This window comes from Amblyomma mixtum, chromosome 10, assembly GCF_055824585.1.
Source record: "Amblyomma mixtum isolate Tamu chromosome 10, ASM5582458v1, whole genome shotgun sequence".
In the NCBI taxonomy this organism is placed as follows: Eukaryota; Metazoa; Arthropoda; class Arachnida; order Ixodida; family Ixodidae; genus Amblyomma; species Amblyomma mixtum.
In genome coordinates this window covers 55,271,171-55,293,127 of record NC_143021.1, presented here as the reverse complement: position 1 = coordinate 55,293,127, position 21,957 = coordinate 55,271,171, and the positions used below count along the sequence as shown (strand labels likewise).

The window sequence follows — 21,957 nt, the reverse complement described above, 5'->3', positions numbered from 1 at the left end:
TAAAACATTAAGTTGGGCTAGTTGGTAACGGCTTGAAGGAATCATATTCTTAGTTGGGCTAGTTGGTAACGGCTTGAAGAATGGATTGGTCTAGCGGGTGTCCTGTGTGTGTGTATCTTGGTGTTGTGTCTGTTTCTTACCGCTAAGAATATGATTCCTTCAAGCCGTTACCAACTAGCCCAACTTAATGTTTTAACGAAGTTTCTGTCTAGGTCCTTGGGCCCTGCCCTTTCGCCGTTGTGTTCTCATCCTCATGTTATGTATATCAACCTCATCGCTGTTACCACCTGCCGTGCAAGGTTTATGTCGTTCGCCCTGAAGAATGGATTGGTCTAGCGGGTGTCCTGTGTGTATCTTGGTGTTGTGTCTGTTTCTTACCGCTAAGAATATGATTTCTTCTCAAGCGTTTTTTGAAGCTTTTGAGGTCCGAGCTGTGGCGACAAGTTAGAAGGTGTCAAGACGAGTTGCGTGTGCTATGTTATGTGTTGGATCCTGGATGGCTTGGTGTAGCGCCTGTCCTGTGTCTTTCCTCTCTTGTGTGCGTGTTGTTGTGCGCTTGAATTCATTTAAAAAATAAGCTATGCACCATCTAGCCCAAACAGAAGTTTTGTTAAATTATCTATCGAAATATGGGGGCTATTTTGTATGTACAGCCTTTGTCAAAAGTTTAGAGCCCAGGGAGTTTGCTTCTCGGCAACACTGCTTTGCTCGTAATGCGCGCTCAGCGTCCAAAATCACTTGAACGTAAGAAGATTTTTCGTCCTGCTCCCTCCGACATGTAGGACTCCCATGAGTGCTACAGGAGCGCCACAATAGTGCTTTCAACCCAACCGCCTGGGCTCTAAACTTTTGACAAAGGCTGTACTTCGTCCCCTTCGTCTACTCACGTCAACACTTGTGTTTCTTTCATCGTCGGTTTGACATGCCGTCCAAGATATCTTGGATTTTGCCTTCGCAAGGGTCTGCTGCCGGCGGATGTGAGTGCGCTGTTGGGATTTATGCGTCCCCCCTGGGGTCTTCTCAAGCGTTTATTGAAGCTTTTGAGGCCCGAGCTGCGGCGACAAGTTAGAAGGTGTCAAGACGAGTAGCGTGTGCTATGTTATGTGTTGGATCCTGGATAGCTTGCTAGCGCCTGTCCTGTGTCTTTCCTCTCTTGTGTGCTTGTTGTTATGCGCTTGAATCCATTTAAAAAATAAGCTATGGACCATCTAGCCCAAACAGAAGTTTTGTTAGACAGAGAATTACTGCGCCATTTCCTTCCCTCAAAAAGCGTTGCGTTCAAAGGGCACGGCTTCGGGCCGAACGGGTGGTGGCGTTCCTCCGTTCCTGTACGGTGCGGTTCGGGTGTCCAGCGAGATGACAGAGAATTACTGCGCCATTTCCTTCCCTCAAAAAGCGTTGCGTTCAAAGGGCAAGGCGTCGCGCCGAACGGGTGGTGGCGTTCCTCCCTTCCTGTACGGTGCGGTTCAGGTGTCCAGCGAGATGACAAAGAATTACTGCGCCATTTCCTTCCCTCAAAAATCGCTGCGTTCAAAGTGCAAGGCATCGCGCCGAACGGGTGGTGGAGCTCCTCCCTTCCTGTACGGTGCGGTTCGGGTGTCCACCGAGATGACAGAGAATTACTGCGCCATTTCCTTCCCTCAAAAAGCGTTGCGTTCAAAGGGCGCGGCTTCGCGCCGAACGGGTGGTGGCGTTCCTCCCTTCCTGTGGGGCGCGGTTCGGGTGTCCAGCGAGATGACAGAGAATTACTGCGTGATTTGCTTTCCTCAGGAGGAGGAGGATAAACTTTATTTTCGTCGACAGATGTATCTGACGGTGTGGGGTTATAGCCCCATCAAGTGGCCATGAGCCCGTGGCGTTTGGCGACTTCTAGGGCTCTTGTCCCAACCCGGATCTGTGTGTCCGAGTCGGAGCTGAGCAATGCGGCCTCCCATTGGTCCGGATTCGAGAGCTGCAAGCCTCTAGGTGGGTAGTCCCGAGGGCAAGCCCAGAGTATGTGGGATAGAGTGGCATGTTGGCCACACATTTGACAGGAAGGGGAGTAGACCCCAGGGTATATGCGGGCATATATCGCGGGGTTGGGGAAGGTGTTCGTTTGGAGTTGCCTCCACGCAACTTCTTGGGGTTTGGTGAGAGAACTATGTGCGGGGGGATATAGAAGTCTACCTAAGCGGTCGTGCATGGTTATGTCATGAAATGTGACCATAAAAAGCGTAGCGTTCGAAGGGCAAGGCATCGCGCCGAACGGGTGGTGGCGTTCCGTGGACTGCCTGGCAGCACTACAACACGCTGTCGTGTTCCACTCCTAAAAGCGAAGCTTAAGCTTAATTAATTAGCAGTTAACTAGTATTTAATCATTAATCAGTAATTGGTCACTAATTAGTAACTTGTCATTACTACGTCATCAATTATGTGTGACGTAATCCAGTGGTGACGTCACCAGTGTCACATAAGCAAAGTGCTGCGGAAAACGATTTCGCCTCTACGCACTTCAGTTTCGACCGCGCTGCATATATATTGTTGTCGGACCTGCATCACGAGAAAACGCACTGTGCTTTCACGAGAAAACGCACTGTGAATCCGCATCAGTACAGCATTGGCTCACTTCTTGTCGACCCCACATTATCATACAAATATCTCGGCCTCCACCTAACACCATAACTATCATGGGTAACCCACATTCAAAAGATTTGCGCAGAAGCCTCACGCACACTCGGCTACTTACGACGTAACTTGAAGGTCGCATCCCTTGAAATAAAGAAACTAGCATACATGACATTCATTCGCCCGAAATTAGAATATGCGTCATCCGTTTGGCATCCATCTCAAGCTTATCTCGCCGCCGACCTCGAAGCCGTACAGAACCGCGCCATCCGGTTTATAACATCTTCCTATTCAAGAAAAACCAGCATCACTGCACTGAAACAGTCCGTCTCCATTCCATCGCTCGTGTCACGTCGCATCATATCTCGCCTCTGTCTTCTGCATCATTTCTATTATCATCCGCGCTCACGCCACGCAAAACTAGAACCCCCCCATAGGACGTCTAGCCGCTTGAACCATAATCATAGCATCGCTCGTATCAACTGTCGCACGTTAGCACTCAGTTCTTTTTTCCCGCACGCAACAGCTCTATGGAATGCCCTGCCAAACACCATTGTATCATGCACTAATCGCAAATCATTCCGTGAAATGCTTAAGGACCATTTTTCGTGAGAGCAATCTTTTCAGTTATATGTTGTGCTTGATACAGACAAGTGTACTTGCTTTTTTTCATTCCTTAGCCTTTGTTTACTCATGTGTTAATTTTTTTTTACTTGTTACATACTGTATAACCTTTTCGACGCCCCTTACCTGCTGTACATTTCTATTCCTTTTCACTGTTATTTTTTTACTTTATTTGCAGTGTTCTTGCCATGTTGGTACAAATCTTGTAATGCCCTCGGGCCTTTAAGGGAAAAATAAATGAAAATGAAATCTCGTCGTGTCCGCGTACGCTTCTGCATCGTCCTGCATTTCATGCTTACTCTACTCTCGGTTACGGGGGAGGCGAGATTTTTTATAGCCGCATTATGTTCTAAAGCATCGAGTCGATGCTTCTTTGAGAGGAAAGTAATGCCGCGAATTTTTGTAGCGTTTGTTTGTAGTGTTTGTTTGTTCAAGCTTGAACGCTGCCGACACGCTGCTTTATCGCTTCGTTTGTGACGCAAGACGCGCCTAGATTTGTCTCGATTGATCACATCCAGGCAGAGCCGATTCTACTTTGTGCCAGAATGTTCTAGTAACTTCCCAAGCTTTATCTCGAATGCGCGCTAGCAGCTTTAAAAAGAGCACGGCGGGCATTCTGTTCGACGACCGCCGAGCACGCTTGTTGCTACGCCGCCGCCGAGTGATTCAGTTCTTTGCGGTCGCAAGTCAGGCCAAATAAAGAGTTCCGTTTCGAAGACGTCCTCGCTGTTTTCCTGTTCGCCTGACTGCGGTCACCACTACGTGACAATATTCATGGCAAATTATGAGGATGATTAGGAGGATGTGTTGTATGGCACAGCAGTTTGTTGGTTGAAGAATAAGGATTGGCTCTACCTGACACCACTTTTAAACAACAGACTACAAAATGAGCCATATGAAACTGGTAAAGCTACTTTAGAAACAAATACGACCGGAGCAACACCCCTGCACAGGGCAGCAACCTTCCTCTGCCGTCCTCGCCCCTTAGCCCCTTCAGTGGGCATGGGAGTGACGCAACAATGAGACTGAAAAACGCGCTCTGCTTCTACCTTTTCCAGTTCGCAACTTTCCTGGGTGCGTGCGCAAGCTCACCACAGTGTCAAAGCCAAGTTGGTTCGACACAACTTCTACACAAACCAGAAGGAATTTTCAAGCTCTCCGATGCCCCGTGGAACGCCACCATGGTGCAAGTTTTCATGGCTCGCCGGGAACTACCAGCCGCACCGACATCGACAACTGCCACCGCCCTGCATATAAACGCTTGCCGCCCTTCAACTGACTTCAGTGGGCATGGGAGTGACGCAACAATGAGACTGAAAACCGCGCTCTGCTTCTACCTTTTCCAGGTGAGCTATGGGCTTTCAAAACGTTCTGATGATGTTTTTCTTGTTGTCCTCCCATGCCCACAAGTTCTTATGCAGAATGCTTATGAATGTCGCTGTGTGTTAAGATTGTTGCTTTCTGGCGACGTTGAATTTAATCCTGGACCGAAAAGAGGTGATGGCAACAATGACCAATTGCAAGGCCCGTCACATGAAGATGACTACGCTTCAATTGCTAATATCCTGCGTGACTTGCAAGTCCGTTCAACTAAAACTGAGCAAGGCCAGTCCCAAATCCTTGACTCTATGAATAGCATCAAGTCTAATCAGCAGGAGCTTAATGAAAAAGTTGCCAACATTTCGACTCGGCTCAGTTCAGTTGAATCCAAATTGTCAAGCTTCGATTCCTGTCGGGATGACATATCCTCATTGACAGTTACTACCGACGCCCTAAAACAAGAAAATGAAGCATTGAAAGCCAGATTGAATGCTCTTGAGGATAGATTCCGGAGGGACAATCTGGTGTTTTTCGGTATTCCAGATGTGGCAGGTGAAACATGGAAGGAATCCGAAGATAAAATTAGGAATGTGCTTCTTCAGGAATCGTTGTTAGATACTGCTGCCAGTGATATCTCCCGAGCACATCGGATTGGTATAGCTAAGCCAGATAAAACTAGGCCAATTGTTAAATTTACAAACTATAAATCAAAGGAGAAAGTGCTCAGCTTTAAATCAAAGTTGAAAGAGTCCGACGTTGTAGTCTCTGAAGACTTCTGCCCAGCCACTTTACACGCTAGGAAAAAACTAATCGAATTTGCTAAGCAAACCGCGCCAGGAAAATTGTTTAAGCTTCGCTACAACAAGCTTCTCTTAAACAACAAATGTTACGTGTACTATCCAGTCACCAGTAGTGTCAGAGAACAAAGTAACACACATGCTTCGACTGCACAGATCGCAAATTCTCGTACTGATTCTACTGATTCTACTGATTCTTCATAGCTAACAGATAAATCGCACAAACGACCACAAGGGCCTAATAACGTCACTGTCCTTTTCGCGAACATACGCAGTGCCATTAGAAATCGCGATGAACTGTCCTCCGCTACTGACACTACTTGCGCTGATATCGTTATCTTAACAGAAACGTGGCTAAGTGATTCCGTTCGAAACGAAGAAATCTTTTGAACTAAAAAACGCTTTTCGGTATTTCGCTGTGATCGTTCCTTCCGGCGAGGGGGTGGGGTACTGATTGTTGTTTCTGAAGACTTGAAATGCTTGCAGTTCGATGTTGCCACTCCGCTCGAATTCACTTGTGTTCAAATCACAGTTGGTCTTCAAAAGCTAGTATTTTGTGCTTGTTATCGACCGCCGTCGAGTCCTTCCGGGTTTTGCGAAGATCTTCACGACACCCTAAACACTATCACAACTACATTTCCCAATCTTTCTATTCTTTTATTTGGCGATTTTAACTTTCCTGATATTAACTGGACATGCGCCACGTTTAGCCCAAGAGCCAGTACTTCAGAATCATCAAATTTTACATCGGTCTGCTCCGACTTTTGTTTAACACAGGTAATTACTCAGCCAACAAGACTGACAGATTCCACATCCAATACATTGGACCTATTGCTAACAAATGCGCCACATTTAGTTTCCAACATTAATTACTTGCCAGGAATAAGTGACCATTCTCTACTTGCAGTCGAATTGAACTTACCGTCGTTCAAAATGCGAAGTAAAAAGAAAGTTATATACAATTACGGCAAGGCTAATTTCTCAGCTATAAGTGAGGCCCTTGAGCATTTTCTCGACAGTTTGCTAACAAACTTCGATCAACGTTCAGTCGACATTAATTGGTGTTCGTTTAGGGATAAACTGCATGAACTTATAGATTTACACATCCCACAGATAAACATCACAACGAACCTTCATTATCCGTGGTATAACCGGAAATTAAAACGTATCGATAATAGGAAGAGTCGAATCTTTAGGAAAGCGAAGTCCTCCGGTAAACCGGAGCTTTGGTCGAAGCTAAAAGAAATTAGCAAAAGCTACAAAATAACATTGAAGGAAACGAAAGAGAACTTTTTTAATGTGATATTGCCTTCAGTGTTGACTAGCAATCCCAAAAAATTCTGGAGCATCATAAATAAGCAAGACCAATCAGATATTTCACTTCGCGACTCCCAATCAAATCCTGTTCCAGCTACTAATTGTGCTAATATTCTAAATGAAACTTTTGGTAAAGCCTTTTCACGCACTTCTAATGCAACGTTCCCTGATTATGAATATTACATTGAGTTTCCAATGGATCCGATAAGGTTTGATTCTTTTGGTATCATTAATATCATTGACAACCTAAAACTGAGTTCATCTTGTGGCCCTGACAATATTAACACTAAAATATTGAAGAACACTAAAGTTTACACTGCTATCATATTATCTAAAATATTCGAACAGTCGATTGAGCTCGGCAGGTTACCAGACGACTGGAAGATAGCTAAGGTGGTTCCACTCCACAAATCTGGTGACAAGCACTCATCAGCTAACTACCGCCCAATATCGTTAACCAGCATTTGCTGCAAAATCATGGAGCATGTCATATATTCTCACTTGGTAAAGTTTCTTGAAAACAACTCATTTTTCAGCCCTATGCAACATGGCTTTCGTAAATTTTTTTCTTGCAAAACAAAGCTTCTCGCTTTAACTAATGACATTCAATGTTTTCTTGACCGCGGTTGTGAAGTCGACTGTATCTTTCTAGATTTTTGTAAAGCATTCGATAAAGTATCCATAGCTTGCTTCTTTATAAACTCAGCAAACTGAATATTGACCATAACGTACTAGCATGGATTAAATCCTTTCTAACGAACCGATCACAATTCGTGCACGCTAACAATCACAACTCTTCGTTAATTGCAGTAACATCTGGTGTGCCGCAGGGACCGGTGCTCGGTCCCTTACTTTTTCTTGTTTATATTAACGATCTACCTTCCAACCTTTTCTGTTCTATGAAACTTTTTGCTGATGACTGTGCTGTTTATCATGTGATTAAGAATTCTAACGACGTTGAATTGCTACAAACTGACCTGGACGCGGTCTCTATCTGGTTTTCTAAATGGCGAATGACCCTTAATGAAACTAAATGCAAAGTGATGCGCTTCTCACGTCGTAAAATGGCTAATACTCCAGTCTATTTATTAACAATACATCTTTAGCACCAATTACATCGTTTAAATATCTAAATGTGTATCTAACCCCAAACCTCACTTGGAATGATCATGTCAGCCACATTGTCGCCAACGCTAATCGCATGCTGGGTTACATAAAAAGAAATTTTTATCTTGCTTCTTCTTCTGTCAAACTAACACTCTATAAATCTTTGGTGCGTTCTAAGGTAGAATATGCTTCTTCAATTTGGGACCCGCAAACTAAATCATTGATAACAGCTCTTGAAGCTGTAAAAAATCGAGCAGCCCGTTTTATTTTTTCGGACTATAATCGTTCACATAGCGTGACAATCATGAAAAATGCATTTCATTACCACCCCTTGAGACGCGCAGAAAAGTGTCACGACTGAGCCTTTTCTTTAAAATTTTTCACATGAACGAATACCTAAAAAGAGCACTGTTCATTCCACCTACATACATTTCATCACGCGTTGATCATCCGCACAAGGTCGGCATCCCACTTTGCCGCACTACTGCTTGCTTGGCATCTTTCATTCCCAGGACGTCATCGGAGTGGAACCACCTACCTGCAGCCTTACTTACTACTAACAACATTGAAGAATTTAAAAAACGGTTGCGGGATCATTTTGTAGTAGATTAGATAAAATGGTCATATTATTTATTTTCACGTTGCTATCCTGTATACAGCGATTTCGCCAATTTTAAACATGCATTTTCGTTATTTTTGCCGCTTACTGTTGCTAACTGTGTTGTCATTGCTTTGTATTATAGCTTGTGTTATGAGTATTTCTAAATGACCTTATGCCTTAACACTACTTTGTATACTTTTGTTTCTCAAACCTAAAGTTTTTTCGCGCTTCATTCTTTTTGCAATATTGTTTACTTGTATTCTCTTCACTTCGAAATTTTGTGTAATGATGCTGCTAAATACGCGCGTTAGCTATTGTTTTAAATAACCCGTTGTGTATATATTCTGTACGTATTTGTAACCGCTCACTGCCTTCTCTAATGCCCTCCAAAGGCCATGAAGGAACCTGAAATAAATAAATAAATAAATAGACATACCAGCTTGCCATCGGTTCACCCTACAGTGCATTCGGATCAAGTTCTGTGAAATTTACAGAAAGCAACAAGAGTACAGGAAGCATGTCTAGGATGGATGGAAACAACTTTATTACACACACACACAAAAAAATCGTCCAGGGTGGTCCCCTACTGGTCCAGGAGTCCATGGGCTTGTGCTTCACGTAAAGCCCGATCCGCTAGCCATTTCTGGCCGGCGGGCTGAGCGGTCCGTAAAGCAGCCTCCCAGGAAAAATGAGTGGGATTGGGGATGGGGGGTACTGCCTTTGGGGAAGGACATTCCGAAAGGTAGTGGAAAAGTGTGGATTTTGGCACGCCACAGGTGTTACAATCAGGAGGAAAGGTGGGGTGAAAGCATGAGAGACGGTGGGGTGAAATAAGGCAGCCTGTCTGTAATTGCCGCCATGTGGCGCTGGATAAGGGCGACAAGGTACTGTGGGGTGGTGGCAGTGTCATGCGGCTGAATCTGTAAAATGTGGTGATTTGGTGATATGTAGAGAGGACCGATGGGGCTTCTTGCGCAGGGTTGGGTGCCTGATCCTGCGTGGTCCGGGAGGAGAGTTCTCGGGCCAGTGCATGAACGCGCTCATTACCGGGGTTCGAGGCATGCCCAGGGACCCACGACAGAGTAACCGTTCGGTCGAGAGAGGTGGCCGTGGTAAGAATACGGTGTGTTGCCGAAGTCGCCACTCCCTTTAGGTAGTGGCGGTACGCGGCCTGTGAATCTGTGCAAATTTCGGTTATGTTTTTGTTCCTGATGGAGCGGGCCAGAGCAAGTGCGATGGCGGCTCCTTCCGCCTCTGCAGGCGAATTAGTTCGGATGTTGGCGGCGGCCCCCACTGTGCCGTCTTCATAGGCTGCGACTGCCGTGAAATATCCTGGTTTAGAATTTTGTGCCGCGTCGACATAAAGGATATCGGAGCGGTTGCTGTATGTTTTGGTGTAATAGCTCGCTCGTGCCTGCCGCCTACCGTGATGGAGTCTAGCACTCATATTGCGCGGTAGGGGCTTCTGATATATGTGATCCTGCGTGCGCAGAGAAATCATGTAAGGTGTAGGACTTGTTGGGGTGGGAATTGGTGGATTGAGACGTAGCTGTCGCAGTAGGCATTGTCCTGTTTCCGTGCGACTCAGGCGGACTAATTGTTTGGTGCGTTGAGCCTCTATTAATTCGATCACTGTAATGTGGGTACCAGTGGCCAAGAGAGGTTTCGTGCTAACCGTCCGTGGAAGACATAAGGCAGAGGTGACAGCCGTGCGTATTAGGATGTCTGCCTATTGTCTTTGCCGCTGAGTGAGTATGTGGTATGGAAGGTGGTATGTAATGCGGCTAATGATTAGTGCATTTGTCATATTGAGGGTCTCGCGTTTAGACAGCCCATGATTGCGTGCTGCCACCCGCCTGATAAGTGCAGCGACCTGTTTGGTCTGTCTCTGCAAGAGCTGAAGGGTGGCGGTTGCATCGAGTGTGTTGTTAATGAGAAGGCCGAGAATCTTCACCTGAGGCACACAGGGCACTGGATTCCCGTACATGTGCAGTTTAATCGGGGGGTCACTGGGGAGGGGTTTCAGCTGTAGGAGTTCCGATTTATTCGGAGAGCAATGGAGGCCTGTGTTTGCTAAATGAGTGGTGGTGATGTCTATGGCAGATTGCAGAATATCCTGGGCTGTTCCAAGGGATCCTCCCGTTCTCCAGAGGGTTATATCATCTGCGTATATGGCTGTGTGGAGCCCTGGGACAGCAAGGGCCTTTGCCAGTGGCGCTATAGGGCAATGTTAAAGAGTAAAGGTGATAGAACCGCCCCTTGTGGCGTTCCCCGGTTAGGCAGGGGAAAACGCTTGGAGGCAATATCCCCAAGGTGGAGGTCTGCCGTGCGCCCCTGAAGGAAGGCCCGAATATATTGCCATATGCGGGTGCCACACCCCGTGGTGGCTAATCTCGTGAGGATATGGTCATGGATTATTGTGTCGAAAGCCTTATGGATATCCAGGGCCAGTATGGCTCGCGTAGAGGCTGTACGACGCTTAGTGCAGAAGAGGGACTCTTTAAGCGCGAGAAGTACGTCATGCGCCGAGATGTTTGGGCGGAAGCCGAATTGAACGTTTGAGAGAAAGCCTGTTGTTTCTAGGAACGGTTGCAGGCGATTGAGAATGACATGCTCGAAGAGCTTGCCGACACAGCTCGTTAAGGAGATGGGGCGCAAATTTTGAAGAGTGAGGGCTTTTCCCGGTTTGGGTATAAATCGCATGCTGGCATGGGTCCAGGCTGATGGGAGCGTCCCAGCTTGCCAGTGGTTATTAAAGAGCTCCGTGACTTCCTGGAGGGAGACTTCGTCGAGATTGAGTAGTGCCTTGTACGTTATGCCATCGGCCCCCGCGCCGTACAGCGGCGAATACTAAAGAGTGCTCGGCGAACTTCGTTTAAGGTGATGTCGGCATCAAGTTCTGGGTTAGGAGGAGGTAGATTGGGTGGATCTGCCGACTGAAGAGATGTGGGTATATAAGTGTCCCGTAGTTGGCCAATTACGTCGGTGCCCTTTTGGAGCTCTAGTTGTATTAGACGTTGTGTGTTTACTTGTGTCTGAGATTTAGTGGTTGTTGGATCCAAGAGAGCGCGTCGGAGGGACCACGTGCGTTTAGTGCTGAATGTACCCTTGAGGTCGTTACAAAAGGTTGCCCAGTTTGCGCGGGCTAGCGTGTTCGCGTATTCTTCTGCCTCGCGAGTGAGAGCGGCTATGCGGAGTCTCAATTTACGATCGTGTCGCTGGTGACGCCAGCGCTTGAGAAGTCCCTGTCGGGCCTCCCATAGATGAGCCAGATGCGGATCAACCTGCGGTGCCTTAGGGGTATTTTTAATGTTTTTGCTGTTCGCCTGGATGGCCTTCGCCAGACGGTTTGTCCAGTCAGTGCAGTACGGGGTTCTGTAGAATCAGTTGCCAAATATGAGCGCAATTTATCCCAGTCAGTGAGAAGCTGCGAACGAGGGTTGAAAATCTAGGAATCATAAGATATAATACTGGAGACTGGAAAGTGGTCACTTCCAAGGCTATCCTGGAGCACCGTGTGAGATTTAACGATTATGTTCGGTGTGGCCTATGTGAGATCGGGTGTGGTGTCGCGGGTGACGCTTGTGCCAATGCGAGTGGGTACGGTGGGGTTTGGGATCAGGCTAAGGTTGTAATCAGCCATTGCGGTAGAAATCAGGTTACCTTTCGGGGTATCCGAGTTGTATCCCCAGTGCGTGTGACGTGCATTAAATCACCCACCACAAGAAGGTTTGAGGAACGGAAGGAGCCCAGGATAACCGGAATAACTCTGACTTTATCTTTAGGATTGCTCTATATGTTAATAATAGTGAGGCCATATGTGTTTCCTGGGGAGCTGAGCTCTATCGCGGTGTATTGAGTGCCCTTGCTGTCGGGCGTGTTTGTCGGTGTGCGGTCTAGCACCGGCATGGATGCGAGTCTCAGGATTGCCGTACGTGGTGTAAGGGCTGTCGTGTGATAACCGCGGATATGAATGGGATTTGTTTCCTTCTCTTGCAGAGCGATGACATGGGGGGGATTAGGGGAGTTTGCTATATTTGCGGCTAGTTGTGCTTGTTTTCGGCGTATGCTGCTACAGTTCCATTGCCATATAATTGTTTCTGCTGGAGTATTGGACTGGTGTCGCCGCCGACCTTTTCGCGTGATATTGTTCTGCGCCATGTTGCTGGTCTGGAGAGAGTGAATGAGGACAGGCAGCGGGTTCAACTGCGCGCTGCTTGCGAGACAATTCCTGATGCGGTACAAGTTAGAAAAGCTGGTTGATGCCGGCTTCATGTTTTTCCAAGCGTGTGTTAATCGTAGCTTCTATCCTGTCAGCCATGGACTGTATCAACTGTGCCTGGGCTAGTATGAGCTGCTGCTGCATCGCTCCGAGTTGTTCAGCAACTATATTATTTATTATGGTAGTGATTTCTGAGCGAAATTTAGCGGAACGTATGTACTGTTTAACCGCCTCTTGTGGTGTTATAGGGGAGTCAGGGTTTCGAAAAGAGGTAGGAGTGGAGGCTGCTTGGACGGACAACTCACCGCTTTTAGCAGAACCGGCTTCATTCTCGGTTGTAGCGTTCCGGAGTGACTGCGTCTCCTGGGTCTCCTGGATGTGGGATGCGCAATCACTGTCTTTCGAGGTACAGGCCCATGGCTCGGTGGCGTCTGTCTCGGTACCACTAGGCACCCGAAGGGGTTGAAGTTGTGCGAAATCGCGCTGTAAAGCTTTATATTCGGCGTTCACGGTGTCCACACTGCGCTTTTCCGTGTGGTCCTTGCTATCTTGGTTGTCCGACGGTTCTGAGGTCTCGGTCTCCATGGCCTGCTCCAAAGGTGTCTGGACAGCCGTGGTGGCCACTGGGTTTTCCTTCCTCAGTGGTGGGAGGGGTGGCCATTGTTCTGTGCTTTGGTTCCAAGCTTTCTTTGGATGGATGGCGAGTGCCTTGCTTGGACCGTTTTTCTGATTCCCTTTCGTGGGAAGTGTTGTGCTGTTGCTATATCCTTGAAGTTCTCCCGGCCGGTCGGCTTGGGTTTGGTTCAATTTGGGCCGATGCTCATTCCTGGGTCGATCCTCAGTCTTGTGCTCCAGCTCAGTCTAGTTCTTCTGCGCATTCTTTTGCTTCTGCTCGGGCTTTTGGTTCTTCTGCATTTGGCTCTGTGCAGCAATGTCTTTATAATGATAACGTCGGATTACGGCTTCATCAGCTTTGCTTGTCTTTTTCCCTCTTGTGGTGTAGTTTTTCTGTCCTGCCGGGCAGTTCGTGTCAATGGTGGAGTGGTTCGATGTGTCGCAGACGATGCAATACTTTTTGCAATCGACATGTCCTGGTAGAGGATTACGTACTCCGCAATTGTAGCATCTTTTCCCCTGCGGAGTGGGACAAATGTCAGCACGGTGCCCTATTTTCAGGCAGCATCCGCAAACCTGCATCACTGGTCGGAATGGTTTGCACCTGTATTCTACGCCGCTGAGGTAGACAAACCGTGGCACTGCTTTGCCTTGAAAGGTATATAGACATGCCCCCTTGGTGCCGAAAGGCCTCGCTTGAATGATGTTGATTTGTTGGGGATATGTTTCCGTGCCGTTTAGTAATTCCTCTTTTGAAGGTATCGGTAAGGCGCCGTAATGATGCCTTTACATGAGTTATCTGGTGAGGCTGCATAAGCGCTCATTGAATATTCCTTTCCTCCTAGATTGATTGCTTGGATGTTGCATATCTGTTCAGTGAGGTCCGGATCTGGGGTGCTCAGAATAGCGATGTTTTGCTCTGGCTTGATCCTGACTCTGGCCTCGTGGGTTAATTGGCGGCTGAGCTTGAATTGCAAAGCAGCAAGAAGATACCTACTGGAGTTGTTATGCAGCGTCACTCCTTCACGCAGACGTATTACCACCTTGTAGTCATCATGCGGCAGCCTCGGTAATTTGATGGGGCGTGCGGGTCGTGATCTTTCGGCAGGTGTGTGTGCTTCTGCGTCCGTTACAGGTTTGAATTGTTTTTTGCGTGCGTCCATCATCCTGAACCATGGCGTCGCCTTCGGGTAGGCTTCAGTCCTGTCTCGTTGCGTCCCGTGCGGTAGTCCCCCCTCCGTTGTGTCGGTTGTAGAAATTCCGTGCATGGCGTCCTGGGTATCCATGTCGGCAAGTTCGTGGACCGTCTCCGTTGCCGTGGACAGCGAGCACGACCCGCTGTGGCTGGATGGGAAGGCAGCGGCGTCGGCCATATGAAGCGTTGACGTGGAACGCCGCTCCGACGCGCGCCGCCTTGGCGGCGTTAACGTGGAACGCGCTCCGCCGTGCGCCGCCAAGAGGGGTTAGGCTTAGCGCGGCGACTCTGCTTCGGAGATCTTCGTAAGGTGCTTGTGCAAAGTACAGCGTACTCACGGACAAAGGAGTCTTCGTAAAGGTCCCTTGGGTGTTCACGAAAGCCTGAGGTAGGAATTTAGGGCGCTATGATGGGTAATTGGGAAAATAAAGGCGAAAGTTCACAGCGCCCATGTGAAGCGCGTCCGCTCCGCTCGGCTCCCCCTGGTTCCAGTGCATGCTGTGCAGATAGCTTCGCCTCATCATAGCTAGGTCCCTCTATGTTTCTTACCCTTGATCACCCAGCACCTATAGCCCTATTTGTGCCATTGGCATTTGCTGCAAATCACCAAACCCATTTCGTACCCTTGCCCTGCAAGATTGATTTGGCCCATTAAGTTTTTTCATCAAAATTGGCAAGCCTTTGAAAAACATTTCTGCAATAGCCAACTTGCTCTTTTACTTCACGACGTGCACCTTGACTTCAACATCCCCTTCGATGCTTTTTTCTTTGCTTTGAAAAAGCATGTGATTCCCTTATTAATATAAGGCTGGTTGTCTCGTGATTTAATTTGCATCCAATAGCTCTAAACTGGATCCAAGCTTAAACAGCCAGCCGTCGGCAGATTCCCCTTGCCATTTCTTATGCATCCTGCTTTTTCCTGCATTCTTGGATGTCCCCCAGGAGAATACCCTTCGGCCTCAGCTTTTGTTACCCACATCATGACCTTCTCTTCAGTGTGTTGTCACATGATTTCGCGGACAGCTATATGGAGCCTGCCATTTTCAAACAGAACCAAGGTTTTAGTTCTCCAAAACAACATTTGCATGCTCTAGAATGGCCTTTTTGCTACTGTTACTAACAGTGCACTAATATTTTTTTATTGTTATCTTTCTTTTTTCTTTACATTTCTTTATTGTTATCGTTTCATTTATTTACCCTAGGTGCCCTTTTGGGCATTACATAGGGGGGAATACAACTGTTCAAATTGGTTATATATGCCCATGAGCAAAAACGCTCTTATAAGGTAACCATAGAATGTATAAAAGGAAAAAGAATGTACGAAGAAATAAGTAATTTGGAACCTGTGTATTTACACAATAGATATATAGATTTGAATGATTACAAAAGGCTATAACAGAACCAGCTATAAGCACGCGCATTACCGGGCAGGGAGGAGGAGGTGGAAAACTTTTATTCCTATTTACAGTGAGAGGTCGATGGGGAGAGCCGGAAGGGCCCGCCCCTTACAAACACTAGGAGGGATCCCTAGTCCGGGATCCCTGTAGCTTCCGCAGCGGCCCGGGCTCTAGCTACCAATGCCTGTTGGGCATGGAGTTCGGAGCAGCCGCGCAGGGCAGCTTTCCAGTCCTCTCGAGTGGGGTGGAGGTGGGGTGGGTAGGCAGGACAGGAAGGGCATGCCCACACCATGTGGTAGGGGTCCGAAAACTCCTCCTCACAGTGTGGGCACGCGCCCGAGAAGGAAGAATTGAAGTGCTTAAGTACTGCCGGGCACAGTACAGTATTGGTATAGAGGCGGAGAAGCCAGCGCTCCTCCACCCTGGTGAGGCCTTTACAGGGAGGGGGATAGAGACCATGAAAGTTTTGGTAAGGAGAGGTGATCTCTTTAAAGGTGATGGCCGGATTGAAATTGAATTCCGGATCAGGCTGCGGATGAGGCGACGCCCGGTGAGTAAGCGCGCGTGCGGCAGCGTTGGCTGCCTCGTTCCCCTCAAGACCCGCATGAGCCGGAGCCCGCACGATGGTACGATGGGTCGGAAACCCTGTGTATTCGCATGCGTGGAGAATTTTGAAAGCATGGTCTGGAATATGCCCTTGCTCAATACTGCGGCAGGCGCCCCTGGAGTCCGGGCTCTGGATCTGCGGCGGCCAGTGCAATGGCCATCTCTTCCGCAAATGTAATGTTTGGGGCACGGAAAGTAAGGCCCTGAACTGTAGTGCTTTGGTGGATGACGGCAGCCGTGTACCAACCCCCATGGTGTGGGCCGGCCGCATCCACATATAAGACATTTGGCTTATGGACATATTGTTGAGAAATAGCCTCCGCCCGCGCGAGACGGCGACCATCATGGGTGTCTGCAGTCATGTTCTTCGGAAGGGGTCGCACCTGGAGTGCAAAGCGCCAGGCTTCAGGGATGCGGACCCGTTCTTCTGTATGTGTTGCGTAGGATATGTGTAAGCGGGTCAGAAGGCGGCTCTCCGCAGGTGTTTTGCTTAGGCGCAAGTATTGGTTGTTAAGATGAGCTTCTCGTAACTCCCCAAAGGTGTTGGTCATCCCCAGACCGAGGAGACGCTTGTTGGGCAGGGAGCGCAATACAACAATGAATATAGCCCTGTACATGAAGAAAAAAATCTCTGCCTCTCCCGTAACCGAGAGTAGAGTAAGCATGAAATGTTTACGGGCCTAATGCCATCTCGGTGGACACCCGAACCGCACCGTACAGGAAGGGAGGAACGCCACCACCCGTTCAGCGCGATGCCTTGCCATTTGAACGCAAGGTTTTTTTGAGGAAAGGAAATGGCGCAGTAATTCTCTGCCATCTCGGTGGACACCCGAACCACACCGTAATGGAAGGAAGGAACGCCACCGCCCGTTCGGCGCGATGCCTTGCCCTTTGAACGCAGCGCTTCTCCCCCGGGCCCCTGTGCGCCTGCGCGGCTTTGCTTCGATGCGCGAAGCCCCTAAGAGATCACGTATGACAACGAAGTGTATCGTGGCATTTATGTGCTTTTTGCACGAGTTATTAGAAATCGGAAAATATAATTCCGTGCATTATCAAACGCACAGCGACTGATATCTTGATAAACATTGAGAAGGCACTGGCAGCAGTTATTTTTACCGACTCCTTTGGAGACCAACCAGCGCTTGCATGCCGGTCGCGTAGGAGGGCTTACAGAGTCTCGTTAAATCTCGCTAAGTCTCGTACGGTGCCCGGATGTTCTCGTTTCAGAGCCCGGATGACTGTGTTGAGGTATTAGCGGGGTCGCAGCGGAGCACCAGAGAGAGACGACCAGCGTGGCAGGCTTCTAGTTCCGGACTGCGTGTGCCGGGCGTGCGCTCCGAGCACGCGCTGTCGTTCTTTATTTTATTTTGTCGCGGGAACGCCGATCTCAGCGCCTGCGCTTTATAGCGTCGCCGGGCGCTACAGGGCCCCCCGCCTAGACGGAACGTCGGAATGTACGTGCCGACGGGGCAGAGATGGAGTAGCCACGGCAGTCAAGCAGGCAGCTAGAGTAACAGTGGCCCCACGGGGTCGCTACAAGGTCCGGTAAGTTCAGGTCAGGGGCCGGGAAGAGCAGTCGGGTGGAGTGCGCCGGCTCAGGTGGACGAGCCTGGCTGCTGCGCAAGGGGCGAATGAGGCAGGGTGCCGAGCTGACAACGGACATGGGAGCAGGGGAGACCATGGTCGGGCCGTCACCGTTTGCAGTGCTGCCCGCGGACACAAGCGTCGTCGGTACTGGAACATTGCAGCTGATGTCGATGGGGATCTGACGCGCCGTGGACGCGGTCACAAGCACAGGAGCGGCCGAAACGGCTCCATGGACTGACAGCAGCTGTGGTGGGACCGTCGGCACAACGGTGACAGCTGGGACGATGCGGGAGGAAGTTGCTGGGCTCAATTCCAGGTGCTTGGGCGAAGCGGGAGTGACAGTCCGGAGCGACTGGCCAGTGCTGATGCGCATGTGGGCATGGTTGGCTGTAGGTGGCTGCCAGGAGGTTGTGGCAGTGACAGGCCGTGGAGCTGAGACTGCTACATCAGACGGCTGGCTGACAGCAACAGGCACAGCTGGTGGTTGGACAGTTGCTGCATTACTCAGAGCTTGGGGTGCGGCGTCTTGGGCAGGCGGTGTGGCCGCCGGGGTAGTGGTGCTGGTATCTGACAGATGCTGCGGTGCCGGCAATCTCACTTCACCTTTAGCACGATCGCTCAGGTCAGTGACTGACGGCTTTGGCGGAATGAGCGATGAGGCGGCAGGTGAGCTTTCGGCTGGCAGCGATGCGGGCTGTGCCGAAGACTACGTATCGTCCCTATTGGAGGCGGTATGGCCGAAGGCGCCGAACATGGGGGCGCGAGGCGCATCTGTCGCTGAGTGCGCTGACGTGGCAAACGGCGGTGGGCCAGGCACCTCACCGAGCTGCTGAGGGAATGACTGCGGACTTGGGGCCGTGGAGTCATCGCACAGCACTGCTAGCGTAACCGGGGCAGCAGCATGGGCTGCGGGAAGCGAAGCGGTAGCGTCTGGTGCGGTCGGTGCTAAAAAAGCCGGGCCGGAGACGCTGGACTGGAGTGGCGGCGAGGCGGCGAGGGGCTGCTGAGGCGGGCCGGGTTCTGATGAAGGCTGCGTGGGCGCGGGCGAGGCCGGTGCAGGGCCAGAGGCTGGCGGCGGCGAGAACGGGTCCGCTGCGTCGTAGAGCGGCGGCGGAACGTAGTAGGCGCCGAAGTACGCCAAGACGGCCGCACGCAGCTCATCGTATGGCCGGCCGCCGAAAGCAGAGTAGGTGAGCCGACGCAGGAGGTCGGGTGGGAGGATGTCGCAAAGGACTTCGTGTTTGAACGGCTGGATGGTGATGCCGTTCAGGTACATCGCAGCCTCCAGTTGGGCGAACCACCCGCCGACGCCTGCAGGCCGGAACGCCGGGAGCGGCGGGTCGAAACTTGGGTGCTGCCAGTACGCCATGCTGGAACGCCGCTGAGATAGAAGGCACGGTTCGCCAGGTCACCACTGTTGAGGGTTTGCGGGGTCGCAGCGGAGCACCAGAGAGAGACGACCAGCGTGGCAGGCTTCTAGTTCCTTCTAGGCTTCTAGTTCTAGTTCCAGGCTTCTGTGCCGGGCGTGCGCTCCGAGCACGCGCTGTCGTTCTGTATTTTATTTTGTCGCGGGAACGCCGATCTCAGCGCCTGCGCTTTATAGCGTCGCCGGGCGCTACAACTGGAATTCAGTGCCCGGATGACTGGAATTCAGTGCCCGGATGACTGGATTTCAGTGCCCGGATGACTGGATTTGAGTGCCCGGATGACTGGATTTCAGTGCCCGGATGACTGGATTTCAGTGCCCGGATGAGTGGATTTCAGTGCCCGGATGGTGGCTCTCGGTCTCGGCGTGACGTCACCACACTGCCGACAACGGGGGCTAAAAGCATTTCATGCTTAAAAAACGAGATAAGTCTAAAGCAATCAATAACAACAAAGCAATCAAAACAGCCTCACATTGGATACTTTCTAAAGCCCTGAAGAAAGATGCATGGTTAAATATGGAGGCGACTTCTGCAGGGAAACGGTTTCATTGTGAGATGCCAAAAGAGGTGAATAAATTGGTAAACTGGTGTTTGAGGAAAGAAAATGGCGCAGTATCTGTCTCACATAACTCGGCGGACGCCTGAACCGCGCCGTACGGGAAGAGAGGAAGGTGGGAGTGAAAGAAGAACGAGGTGCCGTAGTGGAGGTCTCCGGAACAATTTCGACCACCTGGGATCTTTAACGTGCACTGACATCGCACAGCACACACGAACCTCTTGCGTTTCGCCTCCATCTAAACGGGGCCGCCGCGGTCGGGTTCGAACCCGGGTACTCCGGCTCGGTAGAGGAGCGCCTTACTACTGAGCCACCGCGGCGGGTAAAAAAAAATTGAACAAATTTGTGCGCTCGAATATGGGGCTGATTTTAAATGGATGGTCTAAACGAGAAGATATGTGGGCAGCAGGACGCTGAAACAATGCTCGAAATTCCGATGAACCATGATATAGATTGTGCATGAACGATAGGTGAGCATTTCGTCTTCTAGTTTGGAGGGGCAATAAGTTATATTGTTGCTTAATGATATTTTTGCTGGTTCCAAATGAATAATCGTAGGAAATAAACCTGGCTGCTTTACTCTGAAGTGATTCAATGGAGTTAACTAGGTAAGTTTGGTGAGGGTGCCAGATGATGGAAGCGTATTCGATTTGGGACCTGACAAGGGATGTATAGGGTGGAAGTTTTATTTGTTGGTTAGCTTGATACAAGTTACGCTTAAGAAAACCTAATGTTTAGTAGCCTTGTTAATAATGTACTCAATGGGAGCATTCCAAGCGATACCAGAAGATAAATGAAATCCTAGATATTTAGTGGATGATACATGTTCAATGGCATCGCCTCTAATGAAGTACGTATGTAGTGCAACCTGCCTCTTTTTAGTAAAGGTGAGTGCTTTCGTTTTGTCAATGTTTATTTGCATTTGCCACCTTGTGCACCAATCAGAAATAGCATTTAAGTCATCCTGCAAAAAATGATGATCACGAGGATTTTTAATGGGATGGTAAATGACGCAGTCGTCAGTGAATAAACGATTGCTAGAGGTGATTTAATGCAAGTCATTTATGTACATGAGGAAAAGAACCGGTCCTAAGATGTAGCCCTGAGGTACTCCCGATTTCACCGAGACAGGAGCAGAGACATTTTTGTTAATGATAACCGACTGAGAACGATTGGTTAAAAAATATTCAATCTATTTGGTGACCTGAGGTGACGAAATCAAAATGTGAAGCTTATAGATTAATCGGTGGTGAGGAACACGGTCGAAGGCCTTAGCGAAATCAATAAATATGGCGTCGATAGGATGAGACGAATGAACAGATTGGTGAAGATCGGTGATCAATTCAAAAAGCTGTGATTCGCACGAACGGCCACGTTGAAACCCGTGTTGGTTAGGAAAGATGAGCTTGGAATTCACCAGATACTGCAAGATTGGGGAAGATATAATGTGTTCCAGGAGTTTACACGAAATGCAAGTGAGCAGGATGGGCCTGTAATTGTTGAGGGAATTTTTATCTCCAGATTTAAACAAGGGAATGAGATGAGCCGTTTTCCAATCAACAGGAAGTTTTCCACTTGCAAGAGATTGTTGGAACAGTATGCTCAACAGTGGTCCCGATATGTGCTTAATTAGCTTCAGTAGCTTTGTGGACATGCCACCCGGTCCAGGGCTATAGTTCGAAGGGAAATGATCAATGGCGCACTCTATACCAGTACAGAAAACAATGATATCATCCGTGGCTTTCCCCGCAGTTTCAAGAAGACCCATTTCAGAAATCGACTCTTTATCAGTAAAAGCAGTGCTAAAAAACATATTGAACTGGTTCGCCAAACAGGTTTCACCGACCGACATGTCATCCATGGCCAAACTCGGGAGAACATCTTCTAATGTTCTCCTGAGTGGGTTTGCAACCTTCCAAAATTATTTAGGATTGTTCCTGATCATGCTAGAAATATCAGAATTATAGAAGGTATCTTTAGCT

General features: G+C 49.0%; 1 protein-coding gene across 1 annotated transcript in view; it reads right to left on the bottom strand.

The window, feature by feature from the left end:
• The window catches only part of LOC149325835 (uncharacterized), an 80,368-nt gene that overhangs the window by 45,601 nt on the left and 12,810 nt on the right, over positions 1-21,957 (bottom strand). The gene's annotated exons all lie outside the window — the stretch shown is intronic.